This window comes from Seriola aureovittata, chromosome 8 (genome assembly GCF_021018895.1).
Source record: "Seriola aureovittata isolate HTS-2021-v1 ecotype China chromosome 8, ASM2101889v1, whole genome shotgun sequence".
Classification (NCBI taxonomy): domain Eukaryota; kingdom Metazoa; phylum Chordata; class Actinopteri; order Carangiformes; family Carangidae; genus Seriola; species Seriola aureovittata.
In genome coordinates, this window is record NC_079371.1 from 17,813,619 (window position 1) to 17,840,825 (window position 27,207).

Below are 27,207 nucleotides of genomic sequence, written 5' to 3' on the forward strand. Positions count from 1 at the left end.
AACCATTTAATCATTTCAGTCACTTTTTAAGGAAAAATGACAAACACTATCTGGTTCCAGTTTCTTGAGTGTGGCAACTTGATGCTGTTGTTTGTCATAAATTATGGTAAAGTATATATGTTTTTGAACTGTTGGTCAGATCAAAGCAGAAATTGTGGATCTGGGAAATTATATTGGGCTTTTGTGACTATTTTGTCACAGTTAGACTAGACCTATATGATTAATTGAGAGAATAACCAGAAATCCAATCAATAATGAAATATACCCTACACTGTACATCTATGAAGTGGAGGCACTTGCTGTTTTTTTTATTTATTTTTTTTGCTTGTGTGTACAGCCCTGCCCTCCACTGACGATAATATTTACATCCATTCAGTCTGAGCTAAAACACTGAGGTTTCATGTGACAGGGTTGCTGCATTGCAACTTCATAAATGTGACCAGATCAACCGGCTAAGTCACTCTGGAATTCTATAAATATCCCTTTATGATACAAATTTGGCTATTTCATTCAATAGGTTATTCAGTGATTTGTCATTGACTTCTCTCTTTTTACAGTTTGCAGATCCAATTCATGTTGAGAGAGAGAGAGACTGAGAGAGAGGGAGAGAGACTGAGAGAGAGAGCGAGATAGAGAGAGACTGAGAGAGAGGGAGAGAGAGACCCTCAAGTCTATCCAAATATTGCTTCCAGTCCGGTAAGTGTTATGAGTGGGCCTATCATCCAGCATAGGCATACACGAGTAGCCTATTCATTATTCATGTCATTGCAGTTGCCCTGTTATGATACAGTCCTATTTGGAGAGGGCTACCTGATTTGCTCAGCGCGTCCGTCAAAGCAGTGCGTGGCCCTGCGTCGGCTGGCTGTGCGCGCTCATAGGTCGGACCTAGAAGAATCGGAGGGGGAGCAGGCGAAGTACGCGCCTACGAGACTGCGCGCCGCAAGGAGGGGGAGAGGTCCAGCTGCAAAAAAAAAAAAAAAAAGAAAGAAAAAAAAGAAAGGAAGAAAAAATACGCCGTGACAATGGCAACATCAAGCATCTCGTAAAAGCTACATAACAGGCGAGGGGGCGCCGCGGAACGGGAGTTTGAGAGGCGACGGCCCCTGTTTGTCCCGAGAAAAGCGGCGATATTAGGACATGCTGGCTGCCCTGTAGCGCGTTTCCTGGAATACGAATTCTTCCGTAATTGAAAATGGAGCGGCGGGGGAGAGGAGAGTCGCGCTGTCTCCATCATTGAGAGGCGCGTCCACCTGCTATTACTGGAGGCCCAGGCTGCTGCTGCTGCCGCCGCTGCTGCTGCTGCTGGTGCTGGTAGTGGCGGGGAGGGTGGGTGGGGGGAACATGCAGGGGAAGTGCTTGCATTTCGGGGGAAAGACGCATCTCTGATACTGTCCAAAGCAGCGGAGACGGATCCCATTGCGACGGGGGAAAAAACGCAGTTTGGGCGCATACGCTCTGGAGGTAGGCAGTGGAAACGTTATTATGCTGCTATTCAGCGTGCCGTCTGTATTTGAATAGGTAGCGAGCTCTATTAGGTATGCACATGACAGCTTGATTTATACATACACTGATTTATTTCCCTTGCTTTCCCTGATTTGATCTGATCGGACATTTTATTCAAAGGGAGAACACACCAAGCATGCGGTGTAGTAGCAGCCCTGCCTCCTTGGGACAGCTGTCGAAGCCTACATTCATTCGTCTCTGCTCCATCGATTACCTTTTCCCTGCGAAAAATACCCCCACTTCTTTAAAGCACTGGCTCTGACTATTCGCTTTAGGCTCCGAAATGCAACATAAATACAGATGCCACGTGTGGTTGTTCATATCGAAGCCAGTTACCTTGCACTGTTTGTATGTTTTGAAGACAAACAGTGGCCTGTGGACGTCATTTTGAATCAACGCTATGCATCCCGAGCAGTGCTGCCCCGAAATGAATAAGAAATGAATAAAGGGGAATAATCTATAGTCCAAACTAATGAATGATTCATGAATGGGCTATTGAAACCCAATGGGATAACACATCATCTTACAGCTAGGCCCCTCCACTGTGATATGGCGAATAAATGATTCATAAACGGGTTATAGGCACAAATTCTTAAAATTGGCCTAAACATCACCATAGCAGGGGCACGCACAGGTGCACCAAGGCGTGTGTGAATGCCTGCACTGTGGGGTCACTAGATCAGTAGCTTACTGTGTCTGTGCTCCCCTTAAGGAAGCCTCATGACAGATGTTTACTGGATGTCCCAGTCAGCCACACTGCGAGCCAGACAAGCCATGTAGAAAATAATGAGCTGCAGCCCATAATAACAGCTTCAGTGCTGTGGTTTTGTGGAGGTGTTAGAATTAGTTGTTAACTTTGTTTTAAATAGGATTTTAATTGGCTTAAATTTTAACGAGCTAGAAATTTGCCTGGCTGATGTTTATTGGAAAGCCTCTCAAGATGGGATTTTCAAATAAGAACTTGGTGAATTTATTGCCACAATTAATGATCTGCACAGCACATAGTTATTGACCCGGCATGACTTGGTTTGATTTATGTTTTGAAGCATTTGTAGCCTATTTGACAGGGTGTGTTTTTTTTTTTTTAACTTTCCAGCATGCCCTGGCTACTTGTTGGAAGATTTGCTTTCAAGATAAAATGTAATGTTAAACTGACAGGTCCAGGGGGCAGTTATAGTGAGCTGTTACAATGCTTGTCGCTGCCCTATCCCTGTCTAATGCGAAGACAGCAGTGTAAACCAGATGGAAGGCCATGCATTGATTGAGTCAAAAAGAGCCTATAAGAGGGCCAAATTGAGTTGACACGTTGATGTGGGTGTCATTATCATGTGTGACGGCACAGTGTGCCATTGGGCCCGAGGCTACATGACGTGTGGAGGGGGGTGAGGGCCTCCTTGCACTGGTCGCCCCGGCCTTGTTTGAAGATCACATATGCGGAAACTAACAGGAGCCTTCATATCAAACTGTGTCTCCATTCGGTGATGTGCCACCAAGCCGGCCATGGAGGACTGTCTTGAAAGCATTTGCCATTCACATCACCTTCCTGATCAGTCTCATTGCTTTCACTGAAGTGTCATTCTCCGTTCACTTTAAATTAGGTGAGAAATTGAGCCCACTGACACATTTCAGCACCATGGCCCTGTTCCACAGTAGCGAGGACAGCGCTGGCAGGTTTTCTGAAAATGTGTTTAAAATGCTATCCCAGCGTTATGTTGCAGCAATAAAACCAGCAGCTTGTGTACATAGTCTCTTATCTTCCCCTGCCCATGTGTGCACTGTGGCTTCTCCTCTGCTTCAGCCTTAGGCACGTGTTGGGCCTCTACTACCACGTCTGTCGAATGGGAGAGAGTCTCAATTATACAGAATGAACCGATCCTCATCAATCATCCTTTTTCGTACCAGTGGACACATTATTCATATGTGAGGATCATGCTCCTGATTCATATTTTACACCTTGTATGTTCTGATTATTGTAGAGCAGAATAAAGATGAGAAGCAACTACCAGGATACAATACTGCTATACTGCCAACAATTATTTGGTACGATTGATTTTTTTTTTTGTAATTTGGTTCGTGCATGGCAGAATAGTGGTGAGACCATCTTGTTAAGCGCACAGAAAGGGCTTTTCCTGCCTATATGGAGCCCCACTGTGTTTTATGTCTGCAGTTTTCTCTGCACATTGTATTGCTACAGTACGGGAGCATCTTGGCTCTGTCCCAGTTTATGTAGAAACATGCTGAGCCCATCAGGACCGACTATATGTTTAAGCACACTGTATCTATGACCGACCACTGTATGCAGAGGCCTGCTGCGTCGACCCCAGCCCTGCGTTTGGGCTGTGACATGCTGGCTGTGGCCCAGCGCAGGCTGTCTTTTTTTGTTCTGTGCTGCAGCCGCTGCTGAGGTCTGTAATTAAAGGCAGAGGTAAGTCCAGGGGAGAAGGCTGGGCTCTGATTGCTTTTCATGGCCGCGAGGAGAGAGCTGCAGCGTGTCCTGAGGGACTGAGGCGCTGCTGAGCTCTTTGCTGTCTGCTCTGCCCCCCAGACGCGAGCTGTTCCAGGAAGACACACACACATTTGTAGTTATACGCTACTGGCATACTCATGCGCACACACACGTAAACATACTCAAGCACATCGTGCTGCACACACACACGCACACACACACACACACACACACACACACAAGGACACACATACATACACACTGGCTGAGAGAGGCAAAAATTACATCTGTAGCTGACAGGCAAACTGTGCTAATCTACTTTAAAGAATGCCCTGTTTCAGAAAATATGTGTCAGTATGAAGCAAAACTGTTACAGCGCAGTCATGTAATGAATTAAAAACAGCGCAATCAGAAAGACATTAAGGATCTGTCCCTCGATTGGCTGCTGGTCAGCATTGACAGAGCATTTGATGTGTGATTGGACTGAGTATAGATGTGAGCAGAGGCTGCCTGTGGTTGTCTTGGACCAGCGCTCTGCAGGAGGAGCTGTGACCCCCCCACCCCCACCCCCTCCCCTCTCTCTCTCTCTCTCCCTCCCTCCCCCAGCAGCAGCCAAAGCGATGAGGGCTGCTCTGCACACTGAGGGCCTAGGCAAACATGGACATGCTCACATATAGGATCTGGGTGGGCCCCAGCGTTTTTAGAGGAAAAATGGCCTCAGTGCTCTTCATTCTGTGGATTCATTCATGACAACTGACTGGTTAAAGCTACACTGAGGGTTTAAAGCGTCACATGCCTTACAAGTCCTATCAGAGAGAATCCTGTGGAAGGCAGAGGCAAGGGTACTCTGAGGATAGGAGGTTTAAAAAAAAAAATAAATAAAGCGAGGGAGAGAGAGAAAAGCAGTTGGATGCTATTTGAATGCCAAGTCCAGCCACGTTTTTGCTGCGTGTTCATGAATTAGTTCTGCCAGGATGATTAAAGTAATGCATCAGGATTTCTGCCATTAACAAATAAAAGTCCAATTAAACTAGGGTCTATTAAACCACTTTCCACGTTGCCTACTTGATCTCAATGTGTAGGCTGGTGGCCACTGGGACCAAGAGCACGCGGGCTTGACGTTCATAGCTCATTTCCTGCTTCCACATCAGACCCTTATATTACAGATGGATAGATAATGTGAAATTTCCCCTGATCAACTCACACTCTCCTGGGCCCCCTTGTCTTTCAACTCGTGGGACTCTTGAAACAGATAGTGAGATGTGATGCTGGGAAATTTGAGAAAGATGTGCTGGAAAGAGGTGGGGATTTAAAGCAGCGGACACAGGTGCACTGACATGAATGGTGTGAAAGCGGCATATTCACAACATGACTCGGGAGGGAGGAAGCTATATGACGGGGCTGGATTTTAATTGGTTTCACACAGTGTGCTCCCATGTATTGTTCCTTTTGTAATGGCACACATAGTGGCAATAACAGCTCTGGTTTTTGTTATATAATAACACTTAATAGATTCATCGCCCCTTGTCTAATTTGAACATGTTTTCTTTTTTTTTAATCTTTATGTCGGAGCCGGAGGAGTCGCATATACATGTTGCACTGGACGTGTATACTGTCAGGGTTCCGAATACTGCAGTAATAAGCCACCTTCATTAGCCTTATCTTTGATTTGGTGGATGAAAAGGGGAGTGGGGGGGGGGGTGAAAAAAGGGGTTGATGATGAGAAAGGGAGCAAAAACATCGGGTAGGTTGTAGTGTGAGAAAGGAAAAAACACAGGAGCTGCAGAGGAGAGGAGGGGTGGACATGGTGGGAAGATTAGAGGAAGGGTTGGACGGACAGAGAGAAAGAGAGAGGGGAATGAAAAAAAAAAAAGGAAGAGACATAATAGTTACTATTGGTGGTGGGGGTTCAGGGTGCGTCCTCCCAGCACAGCCAGTTGGAACAAACACACGGCCATGAGACAGACAGTGTTGTTTCTAATAGGAGAGAAGCTCGCTGTGCCCTGGATGTTTCCCTGCACCTTTCATTTTCTAAATGCTGTTTTGTCTGTGCACCACTTAACAAGCCACCAGTGCCTCAGAAAGGAACCATGCTTTATTTGCTGCTGTACATAATTACCAGCCATTCAAGACAGGCTTGTTTGCTACTCTAAACGATGTTGTGAATTTATGTACAAATAAGAGACAGGCTATATTTTGCCGTAAATCTTTTCACGGCGTACAAGTTGAACGTTTACAATTCACTGCCAGCGTTTGGTCTAAGATTTGTTGTAATTCATTTCACTTTAATTGTGCTGCTGTTTGTGGAGACTGTGCCATTTGTGCCCTAATCAAACATCAGTGATAATTGAATCGAATAACTATTTTATCATACGTCGCAGTTGGTGTAGAGAGCAGAATGACAAAAGCCTGTTGAGCAGATGCAATAGTCTTCCTGTCAGATGCAGTCAGCTGACGACTCGCGCTTTACTTTCCATTTACCATAGCACGCCAGAGGCAAAACATAATCCATGCGTGACACATCTAAGCAGAAGTCAAATGAGAAATGTTTTTGAATATCTTAACACAGAGAATGTGAATTGAATTGCATACATGAATTTCAAGTTGGATTTGACCCTGATCTGTTGGATGATGTTGCTGATGATACAACAGCATGACTGCTATTCTACTACGGGTAATAATTATAATCATTCACAGCTAGTGGTCCTTGTCACAGGAGTGGAGCACAATGGAAATAATAATTAGGACTTCTCATTTCAGATGCATCGCAGAAGAGTGTATCAAGTCTGTTCTGTAGCTCTTTGACTTCTAGGATGTACAGCTGTGTGTATACTTGCTTGTTTCCCTGTGTGTGCTATAGCTCCAGTGTGACACAGTGAGAATTTCTGCTGGCTCTGGGTTTTCTTCAGCTTTGTCACTCCTGTTATGTCTCACATAAACACTCACATTCCCACACAGACAAACACACACACATGCATGTATTTTAACATCATGACAGTGACCCAGTCTCTGCTGTCATAAACGAGTAGCTAATTGTAGCATAAAGAGACATGAAGGGCCAGGATGCCGGCTCCGGCTTTTATTCTGGGCTCACCCCTGACAGCAACACTCAGTGACGTACTGAAGCTCTGTCATGCACAAATAGACATTTTTCAACTCCCTATCTTTCAGTGCTCTTCTAACCCATTTCCCCAAGTCATCTTTCAGCGACACTGTCAGAATACGGCCCACATATATCACAGTTGAGCCAGTAAAATGCTCTCCAGAAGGAGTCAAATATGCACCTCAGCGTAGCCGCCGCTGATAAAAGAGCTAATTTATCATTTAGTCACACAAAGCCTCGGAGATTCCTTGTAATATTTTGTGTACTGGAATCCAGGCGATCCGGATTCGCTGAATATTTTCTTAGCCTTCTGGGTAATGCCAGAGTTGGTCAGTAAGAGTATTTTTTGTTTTTGAATGGGATGCCACATTTATTTTTCAGTTTATGTTTGTAGTATCGATGCCCTGCCAAAAAGAAAGACGAAGGAAGGTTTGTTCCACAGTCCTGTAACTATGTAACTATAGGTGCTATAGGTATTCCAACTACTGTGATTAGGGCTGGGTATTGAAACGCTTTACCTTTTTTTTTTTAAACTGTGTCTCGCACACAAGTATAAAAAACTATGAAGTATTGAAGGCTGGCACCGGGTGCTTGGTCAGATTGCTTTTTTTTCATCATGTATTTCCTGATTAAAATCATTCTTTAATCATTTAGTTGATTGACAATAAATATTTTTTGAATATAATTGTTGCAATAAATTGCCTCCATATTCCAGCGCCCACATTGTTCGGATGCGCTGTTTTTCTCATTTGGTACTAAACTGAATATTTTGACAGTTTTTGACTGTTAAAACCTAAAAGAAGCTGTCACCTTGACATTTTATAAACCACAGCTAACTTATCAGTCGAGAAAATAATTAACAGATTAATTGACAATGAAAATAGGCCTTAGTTGCACCCTAGTTAAATCAAAATAAAACTTTGGAATCGGTCCCAAAACTCAGGTTGAAAATCTTCAAGCTACAGCCAACCCTAACGAATGCTATGAAGGAGCGCTATGGACATGCTGTCTTATCTGTAATATTTAGTGGTACACCTGCTGTAAGGGTATAACATTTTTTGAGAAATTGCTCACTCACTGCCGCTGGTGACTGACTTTCGAAAGAGTAACTTGGTTAAGTAACACACTGCTATTTAGGGCAAGTAATCATGCAAAGTAGCTATTTAGCATTGAGAGTAAGATTTCCCTGCACTGTGATACCTCTGTATGTGCAGCAGGAGCTACTGCTTACTCCTCATCTATAGTGTCCAGTAATCTTACTTCCAGTGTGAGTGTTTCTTTTGCCGCTTGTGTGATCACACAGCGATGTTTCTGTCATTGTGGGCTAAATACTTTGGGAGCATCGCAACACCAGGTATTTTCCTTTTATATTCAAATGACGTTGTGTATAACCTGCTCCTCTGAGATCTGTCTCTGAGGTATGTGTGTATATATATGCTCGTGTATGAGCGGGCCTTTCTGCCTTTTGTGTGCACTATTTGGGATTTGCTTATGGTTTATTTATGCAGCTAATTCCATTGAGAGGGGAGAGCTGGTGTACAGTGTGCATGCATACTTTGTAGCCATATGATCTAATAGGTTTAAAACTCACTATCAAAGATGTATGCTGCTGCAGTGTTTTTGCTACAGTGATGAGGCCTCTGGAGAGGTGGGGTAAGGTATCTTTGTGCATGGTGGATGTGTTTGTGTGTGTGTGTGTGTGTGTGTGTGTGTGTGTGTGTGCGTGCATATATATGAATTATCTGTTGTAGGGGCAGCCAGTGCATAGACAAGCCCTCTGTGCTGACTGTTAATCCCAAGGCACACCGGGTCTACCTGGACTTAGTGACCTGACAGAAAATTAGCAATAACAAACACCCGTCTGTCTCTCTCTCTTATACTCTTACAAATCTGCCCACAACTATCGAGACTCCACAGTGAATGCAGTGACAGTCTGCCAAGCGCTTGGAAATATGAATGTGTATGTACGCATGTGCACATGCTTATTTGGCCCCCTGAGCTTCTATGTGGGCATGGAAGTTTGTTTTTGTGTACACACGAGTCAGTCCACGTTTATATAATAATAGTAATGGCTATAATAATATTATTTTTCTCATCTTACACTGTACAGAAATGATAAAGAGCGAACACTGTTATTTGGATAACAGCAAGTGCCTACAAGGAACACATATTCAGAGGACAAAGGCACTATTGTCGAGAGAGAAGTAAAAAATTTTGTAACAATTTACACTTTGACTCCCTCTCTGGGGGCTTTAGGAAATGTTAATTTAGTTCCCATTATAAAATGTATTTAAGTCAGACTAAGAATTAATTCCATTATTCTAGGAGGCAGCTGGGGCTTCTGTATCCGTCGAGACGGTTTGCTGCTCCCTCCTGAGACCTGTGGGTTTTCCCATCACTTTTAAAATCAATTACCTTTCTACCTCCCTCGCCTCTCCAACTCTCTCTAAGTACTCTCCTCATATTCTTCATTAGAAAACCCACCACTTCACCTATAGCTCACTATGAACACCTCAACCGGAACTCTGTGTATTTTTAAGTGATCGTGGCACATTTGAGTGCCTCTCTCTGATTTATTATGTCTTACGCAGTGGCGTACAGCTGTAGGCCTTTCGCATATTGTTCTCCGCCAGCATTTTTACACAGGATCTAGACAATGTCGCTGCCTCAAATATAAATAGGAAGACAATCTGTGGCTGGGTAAGACCTGTTAGTCCTATGTGACACCAAAGCCACAACAAAGACCCCGCTGTACTGCTGCTGGGGAGCGACTGCAGCCCTTGAGAGAGATCAAGTTATTCTCCCTCGTGCACCATCTCACAAACATCTCACCGCACTAACTGAGGGGAATAAGCATGGATGGGTTTGACGGCTGCTTCCTATTTTAGTCATCGGCAGGTAGGCGGATGAGTTGAACTGCGGAGGATCTCTGTGCAGCGAAGTCTTCGTCTAATTAGTTTGTCTAATTATGTCTTTGTGCTGGAAATTTCTCAAATTAGTGGTATCGTGCAGAATGTGAGCATGCTCATTATGGTTGTCATGAGAATTGTTGCGGTGGTTGGAGAAGAGAAGAGAAAGGGAGAGGGAGAGAAGGAGTGTCATTGGAACCAAAAGCTCTCCACGGTCCAGATCCCTTTATCAAATACAAATATCTTGTAATGGGAGATGTGGCACCCTGCTTCGTCCCAGGAATTCACAGGAAAATGCTGCTTTTGCTTGTGAAACACTCGACGCCCCTCCTCTTCCTCCCTATGAAGGGGGGTGCTAAGGGAGGGGGGTGCACCTATTTGTGGCAGACCACAAAAAGGTCCCCTTTGATTTTCCCTCCTTGTGCATCAGCTGCAAGAGTGTCACAGCATCAGGGATGTAAGTGTCTCACATGGAGACACTTTTTGATTTTCCCTCCTTGCAAGGTGCCACAGCATCAGGGATGAAGACACCCCCCCACCTCCACTCCCCCACACCCTCACCCCACCCCCGCCCCCCTTCCTCTTCTTCCTCGCCATCACCCACGACTTTGAGCCGGCCACCAAGCGAGGACAAGCCCCCTAGATCGCCTGCCAGCGACCCAACCATTTCCCTCCCTCCTCCACATGGCTTCCCCTCTTTCTTTCCCTCTCTCCCTCCTCATTCCTTCCCCACCATCCCTCTTTCTCTCTCCCTTTTTCTCGCTCAGTCTCCCTTTTCCCTCTATCTCTCTCCCTCTCCTTCCCCCACTCCTGGGCCTTCAGTAATTGGTATTCCGAGTGGCAGCTGGGATCCATACAAACACAGCAGACAGAGGGAGAGAGTGAGCGAGGCAGAGTGTGTGTGTGAGAGAGAGAGAGAGAGAGAGAGAGAGCGAGCGAGCGAGAGACATGGAGGCAGGGAGAAAGAGAGAAAGCCAGCAAGTCAATACGCTGGTTCATTAGAGCACTGAGTCACAGTGGCCGCTGCCTCGTTTGTTTGTGTTTGTCCAATACTCTGTCTTAAGCAGAGCCCACCGCCTCTGTCCGCTCACACTGGCAAACCTGACAGCAACACACCCCAGGCTGCCTGGTCGCCTGTGATATGGGCTTTTCTGTGCCTGTGAGTATTTGGACATACCGGCTTATGAAATAATTACCAAATCAATAGCTCTGAATTAAGTGCAGCAAGGCCTTTTTCTCATGATTCTCACCAACACCAGAGTCCAAGTTCATGTCTAGAACGGGGCCAGTATAGAAACTGGCATGATATATATTTGCTCACCTGTATGTCATTCCATAATCAGGCTGTGATTGAGTTATATTTTCCATGACCGATTATATGTCAGCAAAATGCGATATTTTAGACTGGATTAACTGAGGTGTTGATGAGACACGCGGAGACAAAAAATAGCAGGTCTGATTATGGCGGCGGATGTAAAGAAAACAGGCCAGTTCTCTGAAATGGAATTTAGAGACAAGAAAACGAGAGAGAGGTTCCATTAGGAAGCAAAAATAGGACTCTGCAGTTATTGAAAATATGAAAGTGGATGTTCCAAAAACAAGAGGGAGGAGTGTTCTCTGGTCACGGCAAGCTGAGAGCAGACCACTCGTCAGGATATTGAAAGAGAGAGAGAGAGAGAGAGAGAGAGAAAGAGAGAGGCAGGTTAAGAGAAAGGTCTGAAATGACCTGTTCCTCTCTTCAAGACCTGTTTATTTTGGAGGAAATAGTAATATGATGGTGGATGTGTGGTTGTCTGGCTAGGGCTGCTGGCTCTCAGGGCCCTCATGGTGCACAGTGACCTCTCATTACCACTGCTTGAGGGAGCGTGAAACGGAGGAGATCACTCCAAAGGGCAGCTGCGCAGATGCGCCTAACCTTTTAAACCATTGGAATACGTCAACCATACAAATAACTCATTAACCTTATCCATTTAAATGAAAAGCTTCTACTTTTATCCCACACCCCCTTCTTCTCTTCAGTATTAGATTTGTTTAATTGGCCATTGAACATGATGAAAATAGGAAGCCCCCTCGCAATGTGGTGTGGTCAAGGCAAGCCATACAGCAGGGCAATTGGGATTTGCCCCCCTTTGGCCCCGACACTTAACGAAGCTGGGTTAAGATTTTGGGGGGGAGGGAGAGGAGAAATGGAGGGTTGTGATAGTATGTTAGCATGTGTGTGGGTCTGTTGTTTAGGAAGTGGCCTCTGGCTCTGTACAGAAGCACCGGAGGGCATTGATTGGAGGAGCTCAATAGCTCGGGCCTTTTAATCACCTCGCTCAGAGGCTGCATTGTCCCACAGGCCCGGAGAATATGCGCTGCTAATACCCCTGTGCATATGCACACAGCCACTGGCTCCCAGGCTTCTGCAGCCCCTCACAGACCCACACGGCCACTAATCAATAGGCCTGATTACCTACAGGGAGGCAGACTGGGCTTTGTTCTCATTTGTCCACGGAAAAGCTTGCACCCCTTCCTGCAACGTCTCGCCAACTTCTCCCTTCGTTTAGATGCAATATGGTAACATTTAACGACTGTGACTGTGAAAATTTGACCTGCTGCGCCTCGACTCGGATGTGCCGCTATCAAAAGACTAAATGCTTGTTCTGTGAGTCTAGAATAATTGTGCTGTTCTGACCCAGTTGTAAAGAAAACATTTAGACTTACACATCAGGCTTCTAAAAATGGCATTTCTCTCACTCTCGCTCTCTGTTTCGCACTCTGTCTCTGTCTCTATCTCTTCTCTCTCTCCCTCCCTCAATCTGTCTCTCTGCCTGCTTGGCTGTCATATCTCTTTATACTGTTTAGAAATGCTGTACATTGTGTTACAGGGTTGTGACTGATAGCCTGCCAATTTCAGCTGTGGCACATCAGAGAGGCTAACCCCCATTTTCCTGAACACAGAGAGACCCACATTAAAGCCGTGACAGTGTGCTCCTTTCACTGCTCTCACTGATTCCATACTGCCTGATTAAGTGTTTCACAGGAAAGCTGGGTTTTCATTTATTATTGGAGAAGGCCACCGGTAGCACAGAGGCCAAAGCTGCAACATACCGGAGAGTCTGGATGCTGGAAAACACAGAAACTCCCTCCTGGTGTGGTTTGTGTGTCGTAGATGTGCCGCAGCTCACGAGCAATAGACAAGAATTATTGTTCTCTCTCTCATCAGAGATTCTGAGGCCATTTATATTTCCATCTGCAGAGCCTATCAATAAGCCGCTAAGCCGGGTTTCAAAAACTAATAACATCAATGACTTTAAAAGAGAAAACAAATATCAAAGGAAGGCGGCGTATTAGCGAGCGGAGATGGTGGGTGAATATTGAGATTTGAGTTTGTAGACGGTCTGAAGGGCAGAATAAGGCTGTTGTTCCGTCCCATGCCCTCATCATTATTACCTCTTTAATATACAAACAGTAGTACTCATACTCTTACTCTGACTGACACCCTTCTCTGCATTTTTCTGTCTTGTCTCTCTGGATTGTTTCCCTCTGCCCTCCCTTTCCCATCCCATCCCATCCCATCCTTCTCTCTCTCTCTCTCTCTCTCTCTCTCTCTCTCTCTCTCTCTCTCTCTTTCTTTCTCTGTGTATCTCCTTTCTTCTCCTTCTGTCCTCTGCTACCCCCCTCCTTCCACCCCGCCTGCCCCTGTCCTTTGGTTTTGAAGCCAAGTAAAGGAGTAGCCTTCTGAAGCAACGGGGAAATAATTTGTGGCTCCGAGAACAAAGGGAAATCTTTACTGTGAGAGTAATGGAATGGATTTTGTGATGTGGGTGAAAAACATGTCTTTGTTTTAGAGTCTCATTTTGAAAAACTAAATACTGATAAAAAAAAAGATTGTGATTTAAAGAGAACAATAATAAGGTGCAGTATCTGTAGGATAAAATATATCCTTTTCAGGACCATTATTAGATATTATAGAAATAACTAAAAGAGAATCACTAGCTTGTGTTAACTGTTTATCAGCTGCTTATTATTTCAAACTTTATTTAGTCTTCATCATTGTTATTGTGTTTTGATGGGGAAGTTTGCTTCCAAATTGCAGCCACTGCAATTTTGGGACTAAAATACAGGTTTTTAAAAGCGGCATGTGCAATCCATTATGGTCGCATATTGACTGAAAATTCCTCAAAGCCCTCGACAGACCTCCATGCTCACTTATTGAGCTGTTATCAATGAGCTGCTTTTGTCTTGGCTCAAGAGACTGGGGACGTATTAGCAGGACATTTATTGTGCTAGAAAAGAAGGAATTGTGGAGCCAAAGATGCAGTGGATCTGTCCGCTGAACGCTTACTTTTTCGTCTCCTCAACTGATATTTTCTATTCCTTGATGTGTCAGACTGCAGATTTCTTGTAGCCCCTTATCTCACAAAGTTATTTTATTTTTTGACCAATGTGATGGAGCCTATCGTAGAGCTTCTTAAAGCCAATGTGCTGTTGTCTTTTTTTGCACCACTCATGATACCAAACTCTTAATGAAAAGAAAGAAATTTCTCAACAGAATTTTTTCAGCTTTTAAAACGTACCTCCAGTGCTCTGATGAATACATCAGTTAGTGAGTCCTCTGTGTTCCCACAGTAACCTGAAATTGCGTTATTAAATCATCAAAATTACTGCAAAAATAAGATTTGCTATAATTTCCAAAGAAAATGAAGACGTGTGCACAAGTAGTGTTTTAGAATTTAATGACCCCTTTCAGTTTATCGCAGGTTGGCTCTTTAAATCTATTGGTAACGGCCAAGTTGCTTTTCATTGAAAAGATAGAAAAGTAGTGTTTCCTGACACTTAGGGAACAGGTGGACACACTGACTGATGAGTGACGGGTGACAGACTACACATTTAACCAGTCTTTTCTTTGCCTCACAACCTTGTTCAGGACAGGGACAGATGGATGGAATGATTTTCAGACATTATAGATGTTGTGACTGTAATGTTGGCGTATTTTGTAAATATCTCATGCTACCTGTGCAGTGGTGTAGTATTCATAGTTAATTTGGGCTGGACTGTTGCAACAAATGGCTGTTGCAACAAATGGCTGTGATCTTACTGTAAGTTGTGTCAAGTTAATTGAATTTTGGCCAATAGCAGCTTTTTTCCAGCCAACCTGTACGTTGAATATTCACTGTCTTTTTACCTCTGGTTTGGTCTCCACCAACTCCTGAGAAAAATACCTGCTAGTTGCTAACTATTGCTGTTGTTTGGTTCTAGGAGGTTGTGAGTATCACAGCCTTTTAGACTTAAAAAAAATCTACTCACCAGGGTTAATGAGAGTGACTCAGGCTAAACCATAAAGTAGTTGTGCAGGTAGTAAAACCAGAACAATGAACATAAAAGTATTAACTGAGCCTATAAAGGTCAGTAGTGCTGCTTCCAGTCATAATGCTAAGCTAAGCTGAGCCAATTGCCTCAAGGATCTGTACTTAACACACAGATGTGAAAAGTGGTGTCAGTCTTTTCATCAAACTCTCAGATTTAAAACTATTTTTTAAACCATGTTTTAATTCCATACATAGATTTTGATGTGTCAGAAACAATACTATACTATAACTATAATAACTACTATAACTATAATAAATAAAAATACTTTTTCGAAGACAATTGTACAGAAACTGAAATGTTTTCTAGCTGCACAGTTTACTTAAAGTTAAAGTTTTACTAAAAGCTGCAAAAACCTAAATAATAATAATAATAATAATGTATCTGTGCCATTGGCTTTTTACTTAGGAAAAATATCACTTGCTCTTAACACGAACTTTCCATTTTGAATAGTAGAACATTTTTTGTTTAAAAAAATTAAATATTGTTATTTATATTAAAAATATTTTTGATTGAGACTGATAGTATTAACCAAACAAATAAGGCCTCCACAGATAAACTGTGTCATTTTGAGTAACTTAATGTTATGAAACGCCTCTAAAGTGAATGCCTATCAGACAAACTTGGACGTAGCTACAGTAACTCTGTAATCAGTGCAGCAGCAGCAGCCTGTCCTGCATCGCTCCTGCAGCCTCCTTCCCCCTCCACTCTGGCTTTCACTAAGTTGAAAGGGGCGGTGGTCCTTTCTGCAAGCTGCTACAGCCACAGTGTTAGTCATCTACGATATTTATCCATTAAAACAGTCGACAGGGGAAGAAGACCTCACAGTGAAACACCTTTACTGTGCTTTGATCACCAGCAGCTAAACAAAAGTTTCCTTCTTTAAAATACATGCACATAATTATTGTATTTAACACTGAGATACTGCCAGTCATTATTTAAGTAGCTTACACAATTACATTAAGCCTACAAAAAATCTTCATTACAATTAACACAAGATATTATAATCAATTAGCGAGACAGCTGCAATGCATGTTTACACTCATGTTTTAAAATGAAAAAATGTGAATATTTTTCTGGATTTTAATGCAATCAATGATGACCACATTGCTGTAGACAAGAAATTCAGTGTAGATTTCAGCTGCTTATTTTTCCTACGAGCATGCTTTTTTTTTTTTCACACAGATCTCTATGTAAAACACATCACTTCTTGTCTGGTGTTAGATTCTTCTTGGCAAAGCAGAACCTTTAATGAATTGACAAAGCAAAGTGACAAAGCATAGTGGCTGTATTATTAATGACAGAAGCAAAGGATGAAGAAGGGTGATATTGTTACAGATGGATGGGTCAACAAAACATCAGACTTTAACACAGGATACCGCTGTTTGTTTCCAATATTTCAAAGCCAGTCTACATTTTCATTTATTTAAGTGTGACCACGAATGTTTCATAACCTTTACCAAATACTTATTTTGAGCCAAAACATAATCTTTTCCTAAACTTAAAGAACCCAATTTTGTGCCTAACCCCAACTAAACCTTAACAGTAGCAATATGATATAAGAAAATGCTCCTACGTGTCATTCTAGAGGGCATGGACAAACTGCATTTTGTCATTTTATATTGGAGGACTCGACTTGAAATAATCATGTCACAAAGATGCAGCATTTTGAGAGCATTTCGCTTCCTTAACTTGATGTATTTTTTGTCAAATATAATGTTGGAAGGCAGTTTTATTTGATGGGAACACTTTTTGTGACGAGGAACAATGGACTTTTGGAAGGGTGAGAATATTTTAAAAAGCTTTTTGTCGCTGTGCTGTGAAAAAGAAATTTGGTAATTTTAAATTTTTCACATTAACTATGCGCGTACCAGTGGCAGGGGCACTGAACGTTGCATCATCGTGCTTACAGTAATAAACTTGTGTAAACTTGTACACTTGTCATGTTTTTGTTAGGATTAGGTGCAAAAATAACTTGGTTAGGTTTAGGAAGAGATTGTAGGTAAATCACTTAAGGTTGTCATGGTTACAATGATAAACATGCAGTAAGGTTAAAGTCATGGATACGAAAAACAATGTTGATCCTTGGGTTCACAGAGGAAATGAACAGCAGTCTCCTGTGTGAAAGTGCAGTGTTTTGTGGGCCCATCTATCCACCACAACCTCCAACTTGTTATACTGCATCACCTGACTTCTTCCATTTCCCCTGTTACACTTACTACTGCCGCTAAAGGCCACTTAACAATAAAATATAACTATAGGCTGTAATGACCTACTTGTACAGATGACCTATGGGGTCATCAGTCTTAAATAGACTATCCTGAAAATTCATGTACATTCATCTGCCCTTTTTTTTTTTCCATGAACTCATGAAAAGTTGAAATAGAGATGGATGGCCTTCATAGGACAGCTGTGTTTTATAGTTTATGTCAGAACTTGCAATTAAACCTACTGGAACAGCTTGAGGTAACCAACAAACATAATGGGAATAAATCTTAAAAAGTGGTCAGGAGATTAAGCTGTTCATGTCCTGAAAGGTCCTGGACGATCTTCCATCCCAGCTGTCATTTTCTCCACATCTCTTTCACCATCTCTGAGCACGAGGAGAGAGGGTGTGAAATAGGATGTTGCCCATGCATACAGCCATTAATCATAAGCCCAGAGGTAGTAAACACTCTTTGATGGTCATTAGAAAACAGTTCTATTACAGAGGTTACTGTGTCTAGCGGTTAACCTTCCCCTCTTTGATGTATAGCCGCGTGGGTTTTTAGAGTGGGAGGGGGGGGGGGGGGAGAAGGAGGGAGAGGATGGGGGGAAGCATCCTCACCTAGACTGGAATGTCCCCTTCAGCAGCTTTTGAATCGTTGTGCAATCATCGTGCAACCTTTTGTTTCCCTCCCCTAATGCTCCTCCTGCTAACGCCCCCCACCTCCTCCCACCTTCCATCATTCCCTTCCTCCCCTTTTTCTCCCTCCCCCTGTCATCTGAAATGTGCCCTGCATAAGTGGAGGCAGCTGCTTAAGTGCTGAGAGAGGGAGGAGAAGGGGAGAGTGGAAGTGGAAGGAGCGAGGTAAGGGCCGAAGAGAGAGAAAGAGAGTCTGACTCACAGTTAGCTTTGCTTTCCCTCCCTGAATGCTGCAGTATCTACTCCTCCCATTGCACTCAAGGTCTCTCTCTCTCTCTCTCTCTCTGTCTCTGTCTCTCTCGTACACACACACACACACACACACACACACACACACACACACACACACACACACACATGCTCTCACACACACACTTTTGCAAGCATAAATAAGCTGGGTTCAGTGTTTTACTTGAGGTTTCTAGGTTGGTGAAAATAATTGTGTATTGTGCCGCCTTGGTGCATTATTGACTTGAGAGGCTTTATTGTCATCTTGTTTTTTTGTTATGAAATTTTAATGCGAACCCTCATAATTAGGGTGACTGTATTTGATGCAGCTACCAGCCTTATCTCTGTTGTGCTTCAGTGTTGGTGGTGGTATATGCAGGGCTACTGATGCAATAACACATGGTTAGAGTAGTGACAATTGTCTCTGTCAATAAAATGTCAGATGAAATGTCTCTGGAGCTTAAGGGCAATTTGGCGAGGGTTTGTGCCTGTGTCTTTAGTGCTCTTGTGGCAGTGGGCTTCATAGCTAAAAGCACACTCCCCTGCAGTGGAATTACATAGTGGCGCTGATGCCAGCAAAAGCCCAGGGCTTTTATCAGCTGTCATTCACACAGGAGGAGCTGGATACAGGCAGCAAGGCCACCACGGCATGGCACAGGACAAAAGCCTAATACTGGACTGTAATTGTCAGGGAAAAAATGGCATCTAACAAGGTCAGAGAGGAAATGTGATGAAGTTGATGCACTGCTCCAATGGCAAAAACCATACCGTAGGCTTGATTTGGACCGACAAAAGCACTTTCAAAGAAAATGCTGACAATAATCTCACATCCATCACATCAGTAGGTTGATATGTGTGGACTCAATGTCAGACAGATGTTAAATTTGAGCTTGACGCCAAAACCCAATGTTGGCTAGTCAACATTGTGACATTTAGCAGACTTTGGGTTATGCTTGCTATAACTCATGACTGGAATTTCGGTTTTCTACATGATTATGATGTTGGTGTGAGATGTTGAGAAGATGTTGGATTTTGGTTTCTTAACGACATGTCTTAAAACCAACAAAATATCAACATCAGCTGTAGTTGGTATTCTGTGCCAGATTACCAATGGCATCAGACGTCCTGACATTGAATTTTGGTCACCTGATGACACAACTTTCATTTAACCGATTATATTGAATGAATGAATGAATTAATATTATTAATACAGGTAATTAATCTGCAACAATTTTAATAATCAGTTTTTTCTTAAAGTCATGTTTTAAGTAAAACTGCCAACTGTTTTTTGTAGTTTTCTTTTGTTTATAATTATATAAGATGTTGACAGGAAGTGAAGGAAACTGGAGATGTGGTGGTTCATGGTTCATGCGCTTTAACCCCTTCCATCATTTCTGTGATACTGAACTGAATTCTGTTTTGGTTTGGACGGTTGGTTGGATAATACACACTACAGCTTGAGGAAAATATAATTGAAATTTTTCATTATTTTCTGACAATTTATAAAGCACCTCATTTATCAGTTAATCAAGAAAATAATAGTCTGAATTATCAATAATGGAAATAATTGTTAGGTGTACTTTCTGTTCTCAGGACAAAGACAGGTTGGTTGTTTCCAGTTTATAGCTACAAAGTCATACATAGGATTTATTTATAGACTGCAGCTCTGTTGTTTTCTTATGTGCTTCGCACTCATCTGCAGGTCACTGGAGGTCAGAGAGGAGCTAATAGAGTCACATGTCGAGTGACTACCTCAGAACTGTCCAAATCATTATGTTTGACTGGTCACAAACAGCTTTTATTGAAGAGCAAACTACATCAGACTATATTTTACAGTGGATTTTCAGTGATACAATCCCTCATCCATTAACCATTATCCATTAAAAGAGGAAGGAGGTGTTATTCATCCAAAAGCGTAAATTTAGTGTTATTAGTAAAAAAAATATGGTCGGGGATTGTGAATGTTTTCCTCTCCTTGCTTGGTGTAGAAGATTTTGAACACGTGCTCCACCTGCATTTGACCTCTTCAGCCTGCTGGTATCATGACTGGTTACTAGTATTCACGGGTCTCCAACTGTAGTGCAAATACCACACTTTAACCATATGATTATACCACCCTCTAAAGAATTTTCAACTTTTATTAGTAATTGTCTCTGTAAAGTTGACAGTACAAATTCAACATGACTTTGAAATAACTATAGAGATTCTTTATTGGTTGTCTTATGAAAAGTTAATTAACAAACTAAATATGCAACAATCTAAAATCGTATTGATATAGATTCAGAAGAGTGGAATTTGTGGTTGAGGTGTTCAAAGGTCACCACAAATCCAATATTAATTCTGTAGTGATCATATAATAATCCTGTATTATTATTATTAGCCTATGTGCTTGAAATAGTTGTTCATCCTAAGCAGTGTTAAACCCAGTTTGGGACTGTTCAGACTGACATCAAGTCAATGTATACAGAGGTGTTGCACTGCTGCAGCAGTATAAAGCTGTGGTTATAGACCCGCTGAAAGTGTGAATGTGTGAATGTTGTGCACATATGCAAAGTTGATTTTCCTATGATGACCACATGCTAAACGAACAACTATATGAAATATTGTAATAAGTCATTTCTGTTTTATTACACTCATGTTTTTTAGGCTAAAGGTGAATTTAAATTGACATGCTGACATTAAAATTAATGTTTTGACCCACGATGATTAGGGTCAAGGTTTCTGACTTTGCAACACTAAACTGAGAGTCACTGTCGCTCTGTGTGATATTATTATGGATGTCTTTTCTCTCTTCGTTTTCTCATAAATATTAATGATCAGGAGGCAGGCCTACAGGTCAGTGTGGGCTATGAGGTTCTTCTGTCAGATCGCTTAGAAAGAAAATTCATGAAGCAGATGGAAAATGCCAAAGGACTGTGACATACAGTCATACAGCTCTACAATACAAAGAGATTTTACTGTGAGTACAGAAATTCAGTTTTAAAAGATAAAAAGGATGGAGAGGTAAATACAAATATTCAAACTCCAGGTATCCATGGGTGTGGCCCAAATATATTACCAGTATTTGCGAACAGAGGTCAGTGCCGCAGAGTCTGGGAAGAGGGGCTGCGACAGGATGAATACACTGTTAGTTAGGAATAAATTATCAGCAAGGCAGCTTCAGTAAAGGCCAATCAAATCAGCTCCTCTTATCCGGTTCAAAAGCAGATGATAATTTACAGATGAGCCCTGAGGACAGCACAGGTTGGCTTCTCCTATGAGGAATATACAGCAACCCAAATATACTTTCAAGGAGAGATGATGTTTCTTTCCACATGTAATGATGTACAGTGAGGTGTTTTAAAAGTGAGGGATGCTCACACAGTGTCTGTCTGTAGCTTTTGATGTCTAAAATGATTAATAAGGTCTACATTCATGTCACTACTATCATAATATTCTGTTTGTATGTCTACTTCCACATTAGCTGCTGGATCACAGTTGTTACTCCTCCTCAGATCCATATACGATATAGATAGTGATAATACAAATGAACAGCACTTACGCACAATTACATAATGACATTTGCAATACGACACTCACCGACTCTCACAACACCCTTATCCTGTGTGAAAGCAGTTACCTGCTCACTGTTGCATCTCTGCTGCGCTACAATCCTATTTTCATTTCTATTTCTATATTATTATTATCATTTTTGTCGTCCATAAAAAATACGTTTTGAATCTCTTTTGTGAACCCTGGGACGCCTTTAATACTGTTAGTAATGTGCACAGTATGAACTTGAATGGAATAGTTTGTCAGTCTGCTGTGTAGAAAAGTGCATTGGTTTGTGTATTTTCTCAGAGCCCAGTGCCTTTTTTGGAGCATGTTAGAGGATGAGGCCTGGATAACCCACAATGCTTTGAAAACCTGCATCCAACAGCATCCCATCCTCAAATTAGAGACAATATAACGCACACACCAGCCACACCTGCTGCCAAACGATTTCAGTGATCCAGTAAAAGAAAAGCTCCTCATACACCTGACCTCAGCAGACTTTGCTGCCACAATAGTGTGTACTAAATTAAAGATTTACTGTGAAGACTTAACATATACTAAGAATAGTTAATGTGATTTGGATGGGTTTTCATGTGCACCTCTACTGACTAATGCCAAATTTCTCAGCCTCTGTCTTTTCTCATTTCTCTGTCTTAACAGCAGTAAAATAATAGAGCAGGCAGAAACACAGGAGCAGTTTGGTGCCAGAATAGTGACAAATATTGTACAACTGTAGATGTGTCACTCTGCTGTGTAATATATTCTCTTAAAAGGCATTAGAGCTAAGGCTAACTGTTCAGAGCTCTGACTTGTTGTTTTCTGGTTGGCATTGACCTGTGATGTCATCAGTCTAAGTAGTGAGGCTGACTGGAACAGCTGGCCGTTGAAATGCTTCTTTATAATGATCGTGTTTGTATTTGGCGCGCCACGTTTTGTGTCATATTTTCTGTGGCTATGACACGCCCCCTCCCAGACACAACTTTATCCGTCATGCCATTTTTGACTGTAACCACATGTGGCAGAATGAAGATGTCTTGGATAACATTATAAAGCCACATGCTCATAACTCTGATGCAGGTTATTTATTTCAATGTATAAAGATAGATTCTTTAGTAAACTACCTTATATAGGACAAAAAATAGGACAGGTGTTTCAAAACAATGCAAAGGGCCAAAACAAAAAAAATATGTTTACATATTAGGAAACCAACAAGCACAAACTAGAAAAAGAAATACAGGATATAACTCAAAATAGGAAGGCTTCCGGACATGTAAAGCTTCAATTGAATTTTTAAGGTGAAATAAATCCACAAATACAATGAATTGTATGGATTCCTTCCCTAATTTGAATGTAAGATGTTTTGTAGTTTGACTTTTATGCTGTAGTTTTCAACTTTGTGCTTGCTATCTCAGGCCTTGAATTGATCTCTGAAGTTGATCTCCCTGATTTGAATCATCTGTCCTAGTTAGTAAAGATGCTAGTCAGGTGATTGTGGACGAGTCCATCTCAATAGTAATGATATAATTCAAGTAAATAACTGCATCGGGGTAATGAGTTTACAACTTTTCCATTCTCCTTCTATTTTTTTTTTTTTTTTGATGTCTGTCAGGGAGCCAGCACTCTGCCAGAGTAGGTGAGCATTTTCCTGTTTTTTGGCAGATAAATTGTAAACAAAATGGAGATTGGAGAAAGAATGAAAGGTTTAAAAAGAAGAAAATTAACAAAGCCTAACAGCTTGACATATTTCAGCAGTGTTTCTACAAGTGCAACATGGATAAGACATTTTTATATCACTACTTCTGCTATCAACCTGAGAAAACAGTGCACAGAATTGTATGTTTTTGTCACCACACAGTACATTACTGTCAGACTGTCACCAACCTGGTTGTACGTTTCTGACACTGTACCGCCGACACTATTTCCTGAATTTTTTCAAAATGCAAATAACAGTATGACAATCTGTATTTACATGCACATTATAACCAAGATAATTGTTCAATTAAAGCTTTCACACGACTAATCGAAACGTTGCCCAGTAACGTGAGTTTACCCGAGATTTTTATTTGTGATTTGCAGGTGTGGTGAAGGAAGGGGTTAGTGATTATGAGACGGAAGAAGGAAGGTCATTGCTGTTGTTTATTTGCCCAGATGATATTTTTGTCTCTCAAAAAAAAAAAAGAGAGAGAAAAAAATCTGCTATTCCTACTGCCAATACCTGTGCCACTGTTCATGTATAGAAAGTCATTTTTTAAAAATCATGTTCAGAATCACAAGATGAACAGAGGTGAGACTAAGCTCTATACATGCGATAGTAATTTACAAGATTGGCAAGTAATCCAGGTTAATCGGGTTATTCCTACTGTAATTTGACTAACATGAGCCTGGAAGTCTACATGACAGTTGAGGTAATTGTACTATCGCCTTGATTTTGTTATAATGATAATGCAAGGAGGCTAAGGAGGAGCAATTACCTACTGCCCCAGATTTTAACATTAGAAATAATAGCAAAAATATGTAACCACAGAAAAGCTCTCAGAAGGGCCTGCTGCTAATGACAAATAACGTTGCAGTGAGGAAAAATGCAAGTCCTGAATTTCTTAACCCTGGGTGTGTTTTTTAAGGGCTCATCAGCAACAGTGCTGTTATGTTGCAGGATCTCTGTTATTTGGGATATGAGTGTATCTGTGCTGCTGCTGCTGGGGGAGCGTCTCTGAATGGCTGCCCTGGGTGCTGAGCAAAACAAGGCACAGAGTGAGCTGCAGCAAGCAAGCAGCTCTGGAGAAACAGCAACACTGCTATTCAGCCCTTGGCCTGTGCTCCTGAACATTGTGTGTACATCTGTAATCTTACCTACCCCCTGGGCTCACGGAGGAACCCCCCCCCCACACACACACACACACACAGACACACACAGACACACACATCTTCTATCTCTCTCTTTCTCTCTGTCATCACCACCATGTTCTCTCTGCCTCTCATTCGCTCCTAGCCCTCATGTCCACATTCTTTCTCTCCTTCTCGCTCAGTCGCCCTCATCATCGCGTCATTCCCTTTTTCTCTTACACAAAGATATAGTCAAGCAAATACACCCACACGTTTTCTCACATTGACACCCATACACAAACACACCAAGGGCCTTGAAGATACACCCATGTGTGAAGATCACACAGCCTTAATGTGTCAGAGCCACTACAGCCTGCTCGATTTTTCTGTTAATTAAAATGAAACAATGACGTAAAGAAAAATCTTTCCATTTTTGGGGTCATCTGCGGAATCGTCTTTTTTCCGCTCACTGCTATGTGAGGCTCGCCCTGATTTTTCATATATATTTATATGTGCGCATGTGTTGAGAAAGCAAACGTTTTCAGCTGAAATTGAACTGGAGTTGCGAGTGTTTAAATATACATGAAGGAGAGGGCTACATGAATGCGATCCTGTTCTGGATGGTGAGCAGTTATGAGCTGTGTCATGTGTCGGCGCTTTCGACTGCTCTGTGCAGGGCTTTCATCAGCCTCTGCCTCTGTCACTGAGACATTCCCTTCTCCCTCCCTGCTCCCAGCTCCACTTTACACACTGTAATAAGGCATTCATACTCTCTCTCTGTTGCCTCGGCTGTTTTGCTGCACCACTACATTGCAGTCCAAGTGTAAAAGCCTGCTGTTGTGTCAGTGAACGTGTGCAGCTCTTTGATGTGCACTGATGTTATGTTAGCCTGTAGATATACTGTATATTTATATATGTGTATATATCTATATATATATATATATATAGATATATATATATATATATATATATATTAACCAGCTGCATTTGAAGGATTCTATTTAAGTGTATTTCATTTTGTTTATCTTTCAGTTCTTTGTCTCTCCTCTGACGCTCCAGCTGTACAAGGTGATCGGCTTGTAGCAACAAGGACATCATGTGCATTGACATGTTGTGATAATCCATGTGATATATTGTCATCTGCCGGTTAATATGTACTGCTGTTTCCTTGGGGATTAGATGTGGCTGTCATGTCCCAGCTTGCAGATATCATGAGATCACGCTGCTGCCTGCACTTTAATGAATCTGTATTGTTTCATTGTATTACCAATCAATCATCATTTGACGCAATTACTGTTGCTTTTTTTTATTTTTCTTATTTCGGTGTACACCAAGTGTACTGTTATAACTGTTTGTCTGGTTTTAGGGTTTGTGTGTTTACCTCTAATAGGAGGCATTATAAAACACATCTTTTAAGCTCCCACAGAGTTCAAAACAACAGGAATGTATTTTTCTCTCACGTCTTTTTCTTTTCTCAGACAGCAGCAGCTTTCACAATTGAATTTGAATGCCATGCTTTTAGCGCCAGGGTTGTTTGATTATCCACAGACAGGGAGCTGTGCTGGATTCCATTCCTTTCATCATGCTTTAACCAGTGTGAGCTGGCTCCCCTGTCGTATTTTATGAGAGGTGATTGTAGTGCCTCTCCTTTATGCAGATGATTTTGGCTGCCTCTCCCCAGTCTAGTCTTCAAGAGGTGGATATTGGTTTTGACAAGAGAGCTAACCCTGCTACCTTCGCTCTCACCAGGCTGTCTTCCTGACTGCCTCGCCAGGCTGGATATTGTGGGCCATATGCTAATGCGAATTACACTTAGTGAAAGGGATGACGCCGGATGCATCTACAGGTGTTTTCAGAATGAGGCTCGGTGACAGGAATATTACACCGGGCTGGAAACCTCATTGACCCCTCGTACTCCCACAGGGATGAGAGCGACTTTATATACTGCCACTGAGCCATATATGGTCTTTATGTGCAGTAATGCTCCCAGTTAATATCCACATCAGATGACAGGGATCAAATATATTCATCCAAACATATGAATTACAGGTTGGCACAGAGCCTATATATGGGATCATGTGCTGCCATTTACAGGATTTTTTTCCTTCCACTGATAAGTGGAGTGTTCATACTTCCTTTGCCTAAAGCCACTGAATTTGTGCACTAATACACTATGAAGGGCTTGCTCCTATTAGATATAGCCCCTGGTAAGCCGCATATCTCCTTCGTGGCTTTACACAAGAGGTACCAATAGTCGGATGTAAATTTAGTGAATGGGGATAATGAGCAATGTTAATGTGGTCTTTCTGGTCCTGGTTCAGTTCTGCAAAAGCTGTAGCATGCTTAAAGCCACATATACAAACTGTGGAGCTCTTTTACACAGTGACTGGACTTAAAAATTACT

General features: G+C 42.1%; 1 protein-coding gene across 2 annotated transcripts in view; it reads left to right on the forward strand.

Moving 5' to 3' along the window:
- Positions 1-590: 590 nt before the first annotated feature.
- nexmifb (neurite extension and migration factor b) overlaps positions 591-27,207 on the forward strand; it is a 50,752-nt gene continuing 24,135 nt past the window's right edge. For both annotated transcript variants that reach the window (XR_008828386.1, XM_056382243.1), the window contains exon 1: positions 591-1,461. The gene's annotated coding sequence lies outside the window, so the exon portion shown is untranslated. The remainder of the gene's footprint in view (positions 1,462-27,207) is intronic.